This window comes from Macrobrachium rosenbergii, chromosome 58 (genome assembly GCF_040412425.1).
Source record: "Macrobrachium rosenbergii isolate ZJJX-2024 chromosome 58, ASM4041242v1, whole genome shotgun sequence".
Lineage (NCBI taxonomy): Eukaryota > Metazoa > Arthropoda > Malacostraca > Decapoda > Palaemonidae > Macrobrachium > Macrobrachium rosenbergii.
In genome coordinates, this window is record NC_089798.1 from 17,375,525 (window position 1) to 17,387,785 (window position 12,261).

The 12,261-nt window shown below is 36.7% G+C and overlaps 1 pseudogene; it reads left to right on the forward strand.

Annotated features, from left to right (window-relative positions):
* LOC136837153 (3'-5' RNA helicase YTHDC2-like) overlaps positions 1-12,261 on the forward strand; it is a 1,085,270-nt pseudogene that overhangs the window by 568,409 nt on the left and 504,600 nt on the right.

Below are 12,261 nucleotides of genomic sequence, written 5' to 3' on the forward strand. Positions count from 1 at the left end.
ATGAAAAACCCAAGCCATGAAAGAAGTTGAATCATTTGTCTAGATCCATGGTGAAATCAGAATGGGGAATAACAGACAGCTTACTTACTCCTAGAGCTCTGACTGGTAACAATAATAAGACCAGGTTAGACTATAAAACAAATCAGAATGTATTACAGGCACCAATATCCACACTGAGAATGAAACTGATAACTTTTGTGGGACGCCTCAGTGTACATCCTTTCACCAGATGGAAAATACCTTATTAATGAAAGGAAAACTATGATTAAGGTTGAGCATGTAGAATTTCAGGACTGAGCGGCCTTTCCCAATACTGAATGATATTTGGTCCCTCCTTCAATAGGAATTCAGAAACCATTGAAGGAGACAGTTATCCTGCCTATTAATACAGCAATGAAAGCCATAGAAGCAACCTTTCTCCAGTTTAATGGAAAACAATGCAACAACAATTTTAGAGGACTGAAAACCTCTCTGGGAGTCACCAACCTTCTGTCGTTTCACTTTTGAAACAATCTTCTTGTGAAGATGGAATTTCAGAAGTTAGTGGTGACTGGCAAACAAGAGTACTATGGCAGAAATACAGCCAGTTGTCTCTGCCATCCCAGTATATAAAAAGGAATGGCAACACTTGTCCTTCCTTATGAGAGTAAAGAGCTCCCATTGGACATGGCTACCCAGCAATTTTGGACCTCCACAAGAAAAATTTCAGAACAGCCATAGTTGAACTTTGTTAGGCTCCACCTCCTCAGTATTATAACTGTTAGGCTCCACCTCCTAAGTATTATAACTTCTACTACTTCTGTGATGGAAATAACCATTAAAGAGCTTCCAGAGTCTTCCAGAACAGTGTGCACTGCAGTAGCCAAAACACTTATGCAGACCCTATGGGGGAGAACTCTGTGACTTTTGGGGATCTCCTTAAGGCTGAAAAGGAAGCATTGGTGGGCTCCAACATTTGCTCCACCTTGTTACATCCCTATTACCTTCTTCCCCATCTTTCGAACCTGTTTGAAGAGTGTTGTCACACTAGTTGCTGAATTAGCCCAACAACAGAATTGCTCAACATATGCAGTTCTTGGAAAAGGGGAATCTGGGAACAATACTCTTGTGAGTTTCTTTTTCCTAAGCCTAAGAAAACTTGGTATGAATCAGAGCCATACAAGCCTCCAGTCACTACCAAGGATCCCTCCAACAACAGAAGAAAGAACAACAATAACAGCATTACCCCTTTCGAAGCAGACAAGACTCTCTTATCGGGGAAAAGGAAAGTCAGCTCCTGGACTGCGTAAAGGCAAGGTGGAGCCCAATAGGCCTTGCATGGTTGGGATTGTCTTCCATGGCATCACATGCAGTGGAAGTCCTCACCTTTGGGACACCATATAATATTCAATGGGCCAGGGTAGAGATGGTCTCGCCCTCCCCCTCCTCTAAAGGAGTTTTTTTTTTTTTTTTTTTTTTTCTTAAAAACCAGATCCCTCTTACAAGGGGGTCCATAAAGAAAGACAGATTTATTTGCCATCACTCGTCAGCATCCCTGAGAGGGATTCCTCTGAATGAAAGGTGATCCTCAACCTGCCAAGTTTGAACAAATATTGTTTATGTAAATTTTCTGTATACTCTAGTTATTTATTTTATGATAGCTTAAGAAAGAGGGAATTTTGTTGCCTACCTAGATGATTGACTGATCTGGGGAGCCAGCAGAGAAGAGTGCTGATGAAACCTGAGAGTGGTAGGTGACAGACTCCAGTAACAAGGTTTCCTAATAAATAGGAACAAGTCCTGCCGTACATCCATCAGACGTTTTCTGAGGCAAGGACTTTGTTGGGATACTCTTCACAGCCAGCTGTCTCTTACCAGCAGCATTCAAACCAGAATAAGGAAGGACCTAAGGACATTCCTTGCACAGCCCAGCTTTTCCAGATGACAAATGAAACGAAGTCTGGGCCCCTTACAGTTTGCTTCTTTGGTAGATCTAATCTTGAGATTGCAACTGTAGGGTATGAACAGAGTCTGGCTCTCACATGATAGGAAAAGGATTGCGATTGCCTTCATCTGAGATTGGGAAGATGCTCATGTGTGGACCCAGAAGTGGTCTCTGGCAAACAGGTCAACTTTACTCCACCGTCCGTACGAGTGATAATAAATACAGATGCCTCCTTACCAGGTTGGGAAGGCCATTGGAAGGATTGTCAGGTAGCGGGAAGATGGTCACGTGTTCTGAGGGAGTGTCATATCAGCTTCTTGGAGCTGTTGGCTGTCTTTCCATCTCAGAAAATTGAAACCTCCAAAAGGGACCCAAATTTGTTTGGTCCAGACAATATGACTGCAGTGTCTTATATCAAGAGGTTGGGCTCACGCTCAGCTCCTCGCAAGTCAGCAACTGCCAACATGATTCCACGTCCGGAAGTGGACCTGTTCACATGCAAGAACCATCAAGTGCCAGTGTGTGTGTGTCTCTGAACCTGGACATTCAGGCGGTAGCAAGAGATGCATTCCTACAAGACTGGAACGAATGGAGGACAATGTACATTTTTCCTCCATTGCCCCAGATTTCAAAAGCTTTGAACAATCTGGTAGCTTTCAGTGGAACCGCTTAGCTAGTGGCCCCGAATTAGCGGAGCAGTAATTTTTTTTTAACAGGCGAGAGAATAAATTCCATTACCATCCGCTATTCTATCCCAGACAGAAGAAGGGAAGTCGTCTACGCATCCTCCTTCCTGAGCCGTGACTTTCACGTGTGGACTTTTACATCCAGTCTACTGTGAAGATTATTTACCCAACATTGTTTGGTACCTAGAACAAAAAACATGGACTTCATCTGTCTGACATACCAGTCCATATGGACACCAACCTCATTCCCAACTGTCTTCAGCAGTAAGGCAAAGATACAACTTGGTTTGCATTTATGTAAAAAAAAAAAAAAAAAAAAACACACTGAGAACCCAGTTGAAATCAATCTAAATAGTTTTACATTTTATCATATATCTTTTGAGGTCAAGTACCTTGATGTTGCAGAAATCATGGCATACAAGGCAGCTTTATCAGAACCCTTGCCTTATGTCGTGAAATTGATTCAATATAGAACTTGTTAGTTCCTCTCTCTAGTCTTTTGCACTCCAAAGGTCAGCTCCTGCAAGGCTTCTTATTACCTGGTCCTTGAATAAGGTTCTTAGATTTATGTCATCTCCTCAATTCAGTGAGCCCAATACAATTACTGTATAATACATATGCTCCAAAAGGCAGTCTTCTTTGGCATCAGGAGCTCAGATTATGGTACTGGGTTCTCTCAGACTTGGACAAGCTTTCATCACTCATTCACCTAGTTGTCATTTACTGTTGTCTCGAGGCCTATCATTCCTGGCCAATAATGAGGAGCTTTCAAGGGGAAAATCCCCTTTTCTAATAAGGGAACTCAGTATTTTGGATAAAATATGCGGGGTTCAAGCACTCAAAGTTTACCTAGATGTCACAGAAAACATCCCAGATGGTCCTATTTTTCCTACACCCTGTCACAAACAAACCACGCTCTCTACATGGACTAAAAATTATTTTAGTTTCCCAAATTAAAAAGGCAGACACTCACTCCTTTCCAAAGTTCCATGACATCCAAAATGCGAGTTTTGTACATCATCAACTTTCTTCAGAAAAGCTTCCTTCAAAGAAGTGTCCGAGTAGACAGGGTATTCCTGAACCATGGAAGGTGCAATAATTCCACAGCCAGACCTGACATAATTAAGTAAGACACCACAGAACCACAAGGGATAATACATATATAGGTTCGTGTGTTTCCTGTTCTTTATCGCCAAACCCTAGTGGATATCTGGAATAAAGAAAACGGTTGATAACTTGTGACTTTACCTTGGGTCAAAAATTCCTGAAACACTGTTGCTATGAGAGTGATGATCATGCTAAGATATTGCTGGGGTAGGCCCAATAATCCTGCAGCCAGACATATCATAAGTAGGTAAGTCACCTTAGAACCACAGAGAATAATACATACATGGGTTTGTGTGTTGTTTCCTGTTCTGTATTGCCAAACCCTAATAGGTATCTGGAATGAAGAAAATAGTTGATAGCCTGTGACTATACTTTACACCAAAAATTTTTCTGGTTTTTTTATTTTTTAGGAGCTAAGCCATTTCATCACCTGTCAACTCCTCTTGTAAGCTCCTTTGAGGACGAACAGTGGCTACGTTACCACAAAACTGGTTTTTACATAAGAAAATCTATTTTTGGTAGCCGTTGTGAGTCCTCAAACCTACCCACTTTCCTTGAGGAAAAGGCATGGGACTGGAGTGAACATTTATCTTGCACTGATCTGTCATGTGATGAGGCAGATAGCCAAGGAGATATAGCCCCCCTGTCCTGTGTCCTGTATATTTTATCACTGTGCCATCTGGCCAAGACCCAGTATAAGAGAATTCTGTGAGATTGACTGGTCTGTCTTATGGGCCTTAGGGGGATTGTGAGAGTGTAATTCCTTTAGGGACACACAGCAGCTACCAAAAATAGCTTTTCTCATTTTAAAACCTGTTTTTTTTAGTTATTCAGCATGTGTTAATTTCAAAGTACATATTTGGATAACAGAAACTGTACCATAAGCAAAATCCAGGAGAAAAGGAAAAATGAAAAATCAGTAAAGTCAAATTGTTAGACAGATTTTGCTTTTATTAATTTCTCCAGTTACTTTATTTCTCTCTTTGTATATATTTCAAAATTTTATAAATTTATATTTTTTCCAGGAGCCATACTGATTTTTCTCCCAGGATATGATGATATTGTCACCCTAAGAGATCGTATCATTGCTGAAGAGAAGCAGTATCTTGAGGGAGGAAAATATTGCCTCTTTTGTCTTCACTCTAGCATGCAGGTGAGGGAATATATTAGTTGCTGTTTCAGCATGCTGCTGAAGTTAATTTATGAATTGAAAAACTTTTCGCTGTCAGAATTGTTAAAATTTTTTTATGCTAGTGAAGAGCTTTTACCAGTGAAAGAATTGCAAATCTAAACTTGAATGAAACTAAAGAATGTAGCAGTTTTCCTGTGTAAAATTAAGAGTAATACAGTATTCTTTGTCTTGAGAAAAAATTTAGGGTTAAAACAATCAAATATAAGAGTTTTGCTTATTATTTTGTATTACCATTAATTTTTATACCTATTATCGGATGTAATTCATGTCCTGTGTTTAAACTGATTTGCCAAGCAACTACATTTTCTTCTTGTTTCATTTGCTTTTCAAGTGAGATTATATAATGCAGGTTTATTATAGATGGAGAATTCAAATGCACTTTCTTTCTAGTCAAGCGACCAAAAGAAAGTGTTTCGTCCAGCACCTCCAGGAGTTCGCAAGATCATTCTTTCTACAAACATTGCTGAAACTAGTGTTACCATCAATGATGTCATTTACGTTATAGACTCGGGAAAAGTGAAAGAGGTAATTAAAATTTTTTTTATACATATATGTACCATATGGTTGTGTGCTTCATACTCTGTCTTTCAGTATTGTTTTTTTTACATAAATGCAAATTAGTTGTATCTTTGCCTTACTGCTGAAGCTAGTTGGGAATGAGGTTGGTGTCAGTGAATTGCATTTTGAAGCTGAATGATTAGATAAAAGGCATTACTGCCTATGTTGTGCACACAAACACAAACAAAGTGAGATTACAGTAAATAAATTACACATCTATTTAAGACTAACTGAGGTGAAAAAAGCATCATCATGGAATCAGATAATGTGTCCCAAAGAAATTCTGACTCAGTTAGCGACGTAAGAACTTGATGAGTTTAAATTTTAACAAAAGTCAGCCAAGGTGCTGCACCCATCAAACAGAATAAGGATCTGAGAGCACCAAAACATGAACAAATATGAAACAGCCTCAGGATTTTGCCTCTTTACGCTTTTACCAGTAACTTACTGATGATCGTTAAAGAGTGGATGCAAATAACTTCCCTTTATTGATAAGACTGGTAAATGTATAGTTTTAAGAAATTTATTGTTGATAAGACAATATGCATAAATTAGATTTATCTTTGATCAGGTAATAAGAGATTTACTATTATTGTCACACTGGTATGAATGGCACCTTTTTAAAAAAAGAATACTGCTTCTAAATTTTGTAAGTAAAGTATATAAAGAAAGAACAGAGGAGAATATGATAATAGACAGTTCTGCAACAAGTGTGAAGAATTTAACTGTGGCTTACTGTATGTGAATTGTATTCGTTTATCCGCTAACCCATGTCATTGAAGGAATGAGATGAAGACATTAACCCAGCCTCCTTTTGTCAGGCCAAGGCAGTGCACCCCAAAGAGCCAGTTGCATGATTAACAATCTATGAGCTCTCCTTCAAATAAAAGATGACAAGAGCAGAAGAGGACTTTCTTATAGCCATTTTAAAGATAGTATTCACACTGGTGTTAAATTAAAGCAAGAGAAGTTGCTGTGGAACTGACCTCATGACCTTTGACTTCTAGGATCGTCACAGCCACAAGGTGGAGAAATAAGCAGACAGGATAGTAGAGGTGGAGAAATATTCTCAGTTAGAATAACTTTTTCATTCATAGTTTAAGATCATCCTTGTTAGATGGCTGCACAACCTAAATAGCAAAAGTTAGTCGCTGTTTGGCAGAGTGACAAAGTTGCTTGTGTTTTAGATACAAAGCTAGGCACTTAAGATAACCAATACTCTGCCCGTTTTTGGAATGAGATACCTGGCTTGATTGGACATGAAGTTTGCTTAGTGCCTAAATGGATGCTAGAACTAAGAGAAGCACAATGCTTACCAACTGGATGGCGGGGCTTCCTCCCCTACCGTTGGTATCCACTACCAAGAATATCTTGTTTTTTAGTTAAAACGGCCGGCTCCAGCATGCGCTGAAAGTTAATCCCCAAATGTAAAGACATCAGGTTTGTATGTTAGGAAAAATACAAATTACTTTAAAAATTTGTCATTTTGTAGTGTTATACTGTAGTCTAGGGATGTATGATGAATGGGCTTAAAAAGTGCTATTAAAGTATTTAAATAATGACTGCAAATCCCATGCTGAAGGTTTTAAAGATCTTTGAAGATTCCAAACTAATATGTGCATTTGAAAATGTGAAGGAGCAGATCTATATCTTTGTAGGCCTGATAAAGAAAACTTCCTTGCTCTCGACAAATACAATGAGAAATCAGACACTGTGCCCCTTGAACAGAACATCAGCAAAACAGCTGTTTTGTAATTTTGATGGATTTTACTTTAAAAAAAAAATGCATTTTATTGATATTTTGTTGTGTTTATATTAACCCTTAAATGCCTACTGGGACGTATCATACGTTGACTAAAATTGTCTGTTGGGTGCCAAGTGGACGTACCGTACGTCGACTACAAAAAATTTCAACCTTCGGTCAACTTTGACTTGACCGAAATGGTCAAAAAACGCAATTGTAAGCTAAAACTCTTACATTCTAGTAATATTCAATCATGTACCTTCATTTTGCAACAAATTGGAAGTCTCTAGCACAATATTTCGATTTATGGTGAATTTTTGAAAAAACTTTTTCTTACGCCCGCGCGTAACACGGCCGAAAATTTCAGAAATTCTTTTGTCATTTTGTCGTAATTTTTGCACTATTCTGTATTAGCCGTTACATAAATTTTATATATGAAAATGTGCAAATTTCATGTACAATACAACAGAAAATAACTCATGGTTGTAGCTTTTATCAGTTTTGCAATATTTTCATATAAATCACGATAACTGCCAAAATTTCAACCTTCGGTCAACTTTGACTCAACCGAAATGGTCAAAAAACGCAATTGTAAGCTAAAACTCTTTACATTCTAGTAATATTCAATCATTTACCTTCATTTTGCAACCAATTGGAAGTCTCTAGCACAATATTTCGATTTATGGTGAATTTTTAAAAACTTTTTCCTTACGTCCGCGCCAGAAATTCTTTAAATCACGTTGTCGTAATGTTTGCACTGTTTTATATTAGTCGTTACATAAAGTTTTATATATGGAAATGTGCGCAATTTCATGTAGAATACAACAGAAAATAACTCATGGTTGTAGCTTTTATCAGTTTTGAAATATTTTCATATAAATCACGATAACTGCCAAAATTTCAAGCTTCGGTCAACTTTAACTCGACCAAATGGTAAAAACGCAATTATAAGCTAAAACTCTTACATTCTAGTAGTATTCAATCATGTACCTTCATTTTGCAACAAACTGGAAGTCTCTAGCACAATATTTCGATTTATGGTGAATTTCTGAAAAAACTTTTCCTTACGTCTGCGCGGTAACTTGGCGAACATCTCAGAAATTCTTTGGTCATGTTGTCGTAATGTTTGCATCGTTTTACATTAGTTGTTACATAAACTTTTATATATGAAAATGTGCGCAATTTCATGTAGAATACAACAGAAGATAGCTCATGGTTGTAGCTTCTATCAGTTTTGAAATATTTTCACATAACTCACGATAACTGCCAAAATTTCAACCTTCGGTCAACTTTAACTCGACCGAAATGGTAAAAAATTCTTTCGTCTCGTCGTAATATTTGCACCGTTTTATATTAGTCGTTACATAAAGTTTTATATATGAAATGTGCGCAATTTCATGTACAATACAACAGAAAATAACTCATGGTTGTAGCTTTTATCAGTTTTGAAATATTTTCATATAAATCACGATAAATAGAAAAAATTCGACTTTCGGTCAACTTTAACTCGACCGAAATGGTCGAAAACTGTAATTGTAAGCTAAAACACTTACAGTCTAGTAATATGCAATCAATTAGCTTCATTTTTCAACAAACGGGAAGTCTCTAGCACAATATTTCGATTTATGGTGAATTTTTAAAAAAAAAATTTTTTTACGTCCGTGCGTTACGAATTCATGCATTATTTTGTGATAATATTTTCTCTGTGTTGCTTTGATTGTTTTACAATTGGTTATATACCAAAATCATCGCAATTTAGTGTACAATACAACTAAAAGAAATTAACTCATTAGCTTTAACCGTTGTGCTTACAGCGCGATTTGTATACAATTATATAAGAGTTTTTTTTTTTGCTGTCATATATTCCAATATTTATATATGATAATGATATTTTTTTCATTTCTGATGGTTGCATACTAAACTTCAGGCAATGACAAAAAAATGAGCCAAAAATTAACTCTTAATCTTAAAAACTAAGCATGCTGTGATTTTTAAAAAAAAACTTTTTCCGCTTCGGCGCTAACTCACTGAACACCACCGGCATACGGGAGACGTTTTTGTAAATAGAGGCTCGGCGTTTAAGGGTTAATATTATTTGAAAATTGGTAAATAATTTTTTTTATCATAAAAAAGTATTTAGTCACGAAAATAACATGAAAATACAGTAATTAGTGAATATTGCTATACGAAAAAATCCACAAATCAGTGAATTTTCTGCAGTTTATTTGGATTTATGTTCCATATAGAAATCCATGAACTAACTGTGAATGCTGAACCATGATATAGCTGAACCATGATATATATATATATATATATATATATATATATATATATATATATATATATATATATATATATATATATATATATACAGGCAGTCCCGGTTTATGACGATTCCGACTTCGGCGTTCGAGGTTACGACTTTTCAAATATATTCATCAGAAATTATTTCCTGGTTTACGACGCATGTTCGGGGTTACGACGCGCGTCGTGCGCCGATCCGACGGAAGAAATATGGCCCCAAAACGGCAGAATAATCATAATTTGAAGGTGTTTTTGATGTAAAACTCAATAATAATGCAGTTTACATCGTTTTCAATGCACCCAGAGCATTAAAAGTAAGGTTTTCTTATGATTTTTGACGATTTTCGGCGATTTTCCGGTTTACTGACGATTTTCGGTTTACTGACGCGTAAGAACGGAACCCCGTCAGAAACTGGGACTGCCTGTATATATATATATATATATATATATATATATATATATATATATATATATATATATATATATATATATATATATATATATATATGATTATGCATGCACATGTAAATATGTATGTGTATTGGTAATCTGCTTGGTTCTGCAGGATCTTAAATGCAAAAAAAAGAATAGAACTGGAATGACTGACAGCAGTTGTGTCAACAAAAGAGGAAGGAGCTTAACAAAACAATCAAATGACCTTAAAACTAGTTTATTATACAAAATAATGTACATTATGTACATGTTAGTTCAGGTTCTGGGTGGGAAAACACAAGAAATTATCATTTACATAAATAACATTAACAAGAAGTAAATGAATCATAAACAATATAAATAAATCGATAGACAAATCAGTAAACAATTTAAGAGCAACATCACATGAAAACTAAACACACCAAAAACAGATGGCATAATAAAAAACACTAAAGCAGCACAATAACAACAATACATTATTAGTACAATAAATGACAAAAATAGGCAGCATAATAACAATATATAAATAAATAAATAACACTCTAGTAGCATAACAAATGGTGACACATAACACCAAAGCAGTGTTTACATAACACCAAAGCAGCATAAAATAAACACAGACAATTTCCGAAGAATTGTCGAGGCAGTTATTACTGCCAACCAGACAGAAATCAATCGAACTATTGAGAACAGCAATTAGCTGTCAAACAGGAACTCATCCTCAGAACAGATGAATTCGGCCAAATCATTGAGACAGTTGTTCACTGTCAAAATATCCTCTTTCTGCTACCAATGAAGAAGCTGAAACGTAAAATCGGGGACATCCTCATCCTCCAGCTGCTCTATTGTCGCAATTCAAACATGCTGCTGCTGCCCTCTTTTCTGTGTGTTGCCCAGAACCTCTCTGACTGCCACCCAAAACCTGACTAACACTGTCAACCACCCCGTGACAGAAGTCATCACGCCACAAAGAAAAAAAAACACAAGAGGACAGGTGAAACAAGGGAACAACCAGAACAAGATTGTTCCACCAAAATAACCACTACACCTCACAATATGTATATAGAAATGTAGATACATATAAGAGATGTTGATGATAATACACTCAACCCCAGTATTTGTTGGGGATAGGAACCACAGCTACCCATGAATCACTAAAATCTGCGAATACTTGACATTCCCCTCTAAAAATGCTTAAACTGCCTATTTTAATGGTTCAAACACCAAAAACCCCCTCTAAAAACGTTTTTGATAGCGTAGCTGCTGTACATCCTCAAAGGAGTTACTCTCACAGTCCATAGGAAGACTTCATAAGTTAGACCAACCAATTTCAAAGAATTCTCTTCTAGTTGGCCTGGCCAGTATAGTGCACCTTGACACTGATAGAGTATAGGACTCAAGACGAGGCTCTTTCTCTTGTCTACAGTGGCTGCCTAGGTTCCATTCCTATTATCAACCTGTAGATGTGGCAACAGCGCACTGCGCACTGTTCATTATTGTGTCAACAATGCAACTCACTTCAGACCAACTCCCATTATTCTTTTGGTCTTTGTAATATAAGGATGCACCTAGAATTGGTGCGTGTATAAGTGATCCAAGATAGTAACTGGTTGTCATGGAAGAACCAAACTACAGTATGAAACAAGCTGAGTACATAGGGTTAAGTCTTAGTAAAAAATTTTATTTTTAAAAGTTTTTTAAATGATAACATTTCGCTGAATTTGGGAGCCAGTGTCTCCCAGAGGGTGAGAATTAAGAGCATTGTTTGTTTTTTTTACGAGATATGCTAGACCCCATCTTTGCTAGCCAATAAACAATGTTGAATTATATTGGAGTAATACTTTTAATGTTGTTCTTAAAGATCTTCGGTATATGACCTATCTTATTAGTTAGGGATCTTAATAGGATCCATCTGGGCCACTTAACCTTTAAACGCCGACTGGACGTATTTTACGTCGACAAAAATTGTCTGTCGGGTGCCAAGTGGATGTAAAATACGTCGACTACAAAAAGTTTTTTTAAATATTCGCGGAAAAATACTTATAGGCCTCGTTTGCGAAAAATTTTAAATCGCGCCTTGAGGGATGCTGGAAGTTCACGGATCACGCTGTTGTTTTGTTTACAAGCGTGACCCAGCTGCGCATGCGCGAATTTCTTTCTTATCCCAAAAGAAAGCATCAGCTAACTGCTGAAAATCTCAGAAATTCTTTAGTCACTTTGTCGTAATTTTTGCACCGTTTTCTTTTTGTGTTTACATAAAGTTTTATATATGAAAATGTATGCAATTTCATGTAGAATACAACAAAAAATAACT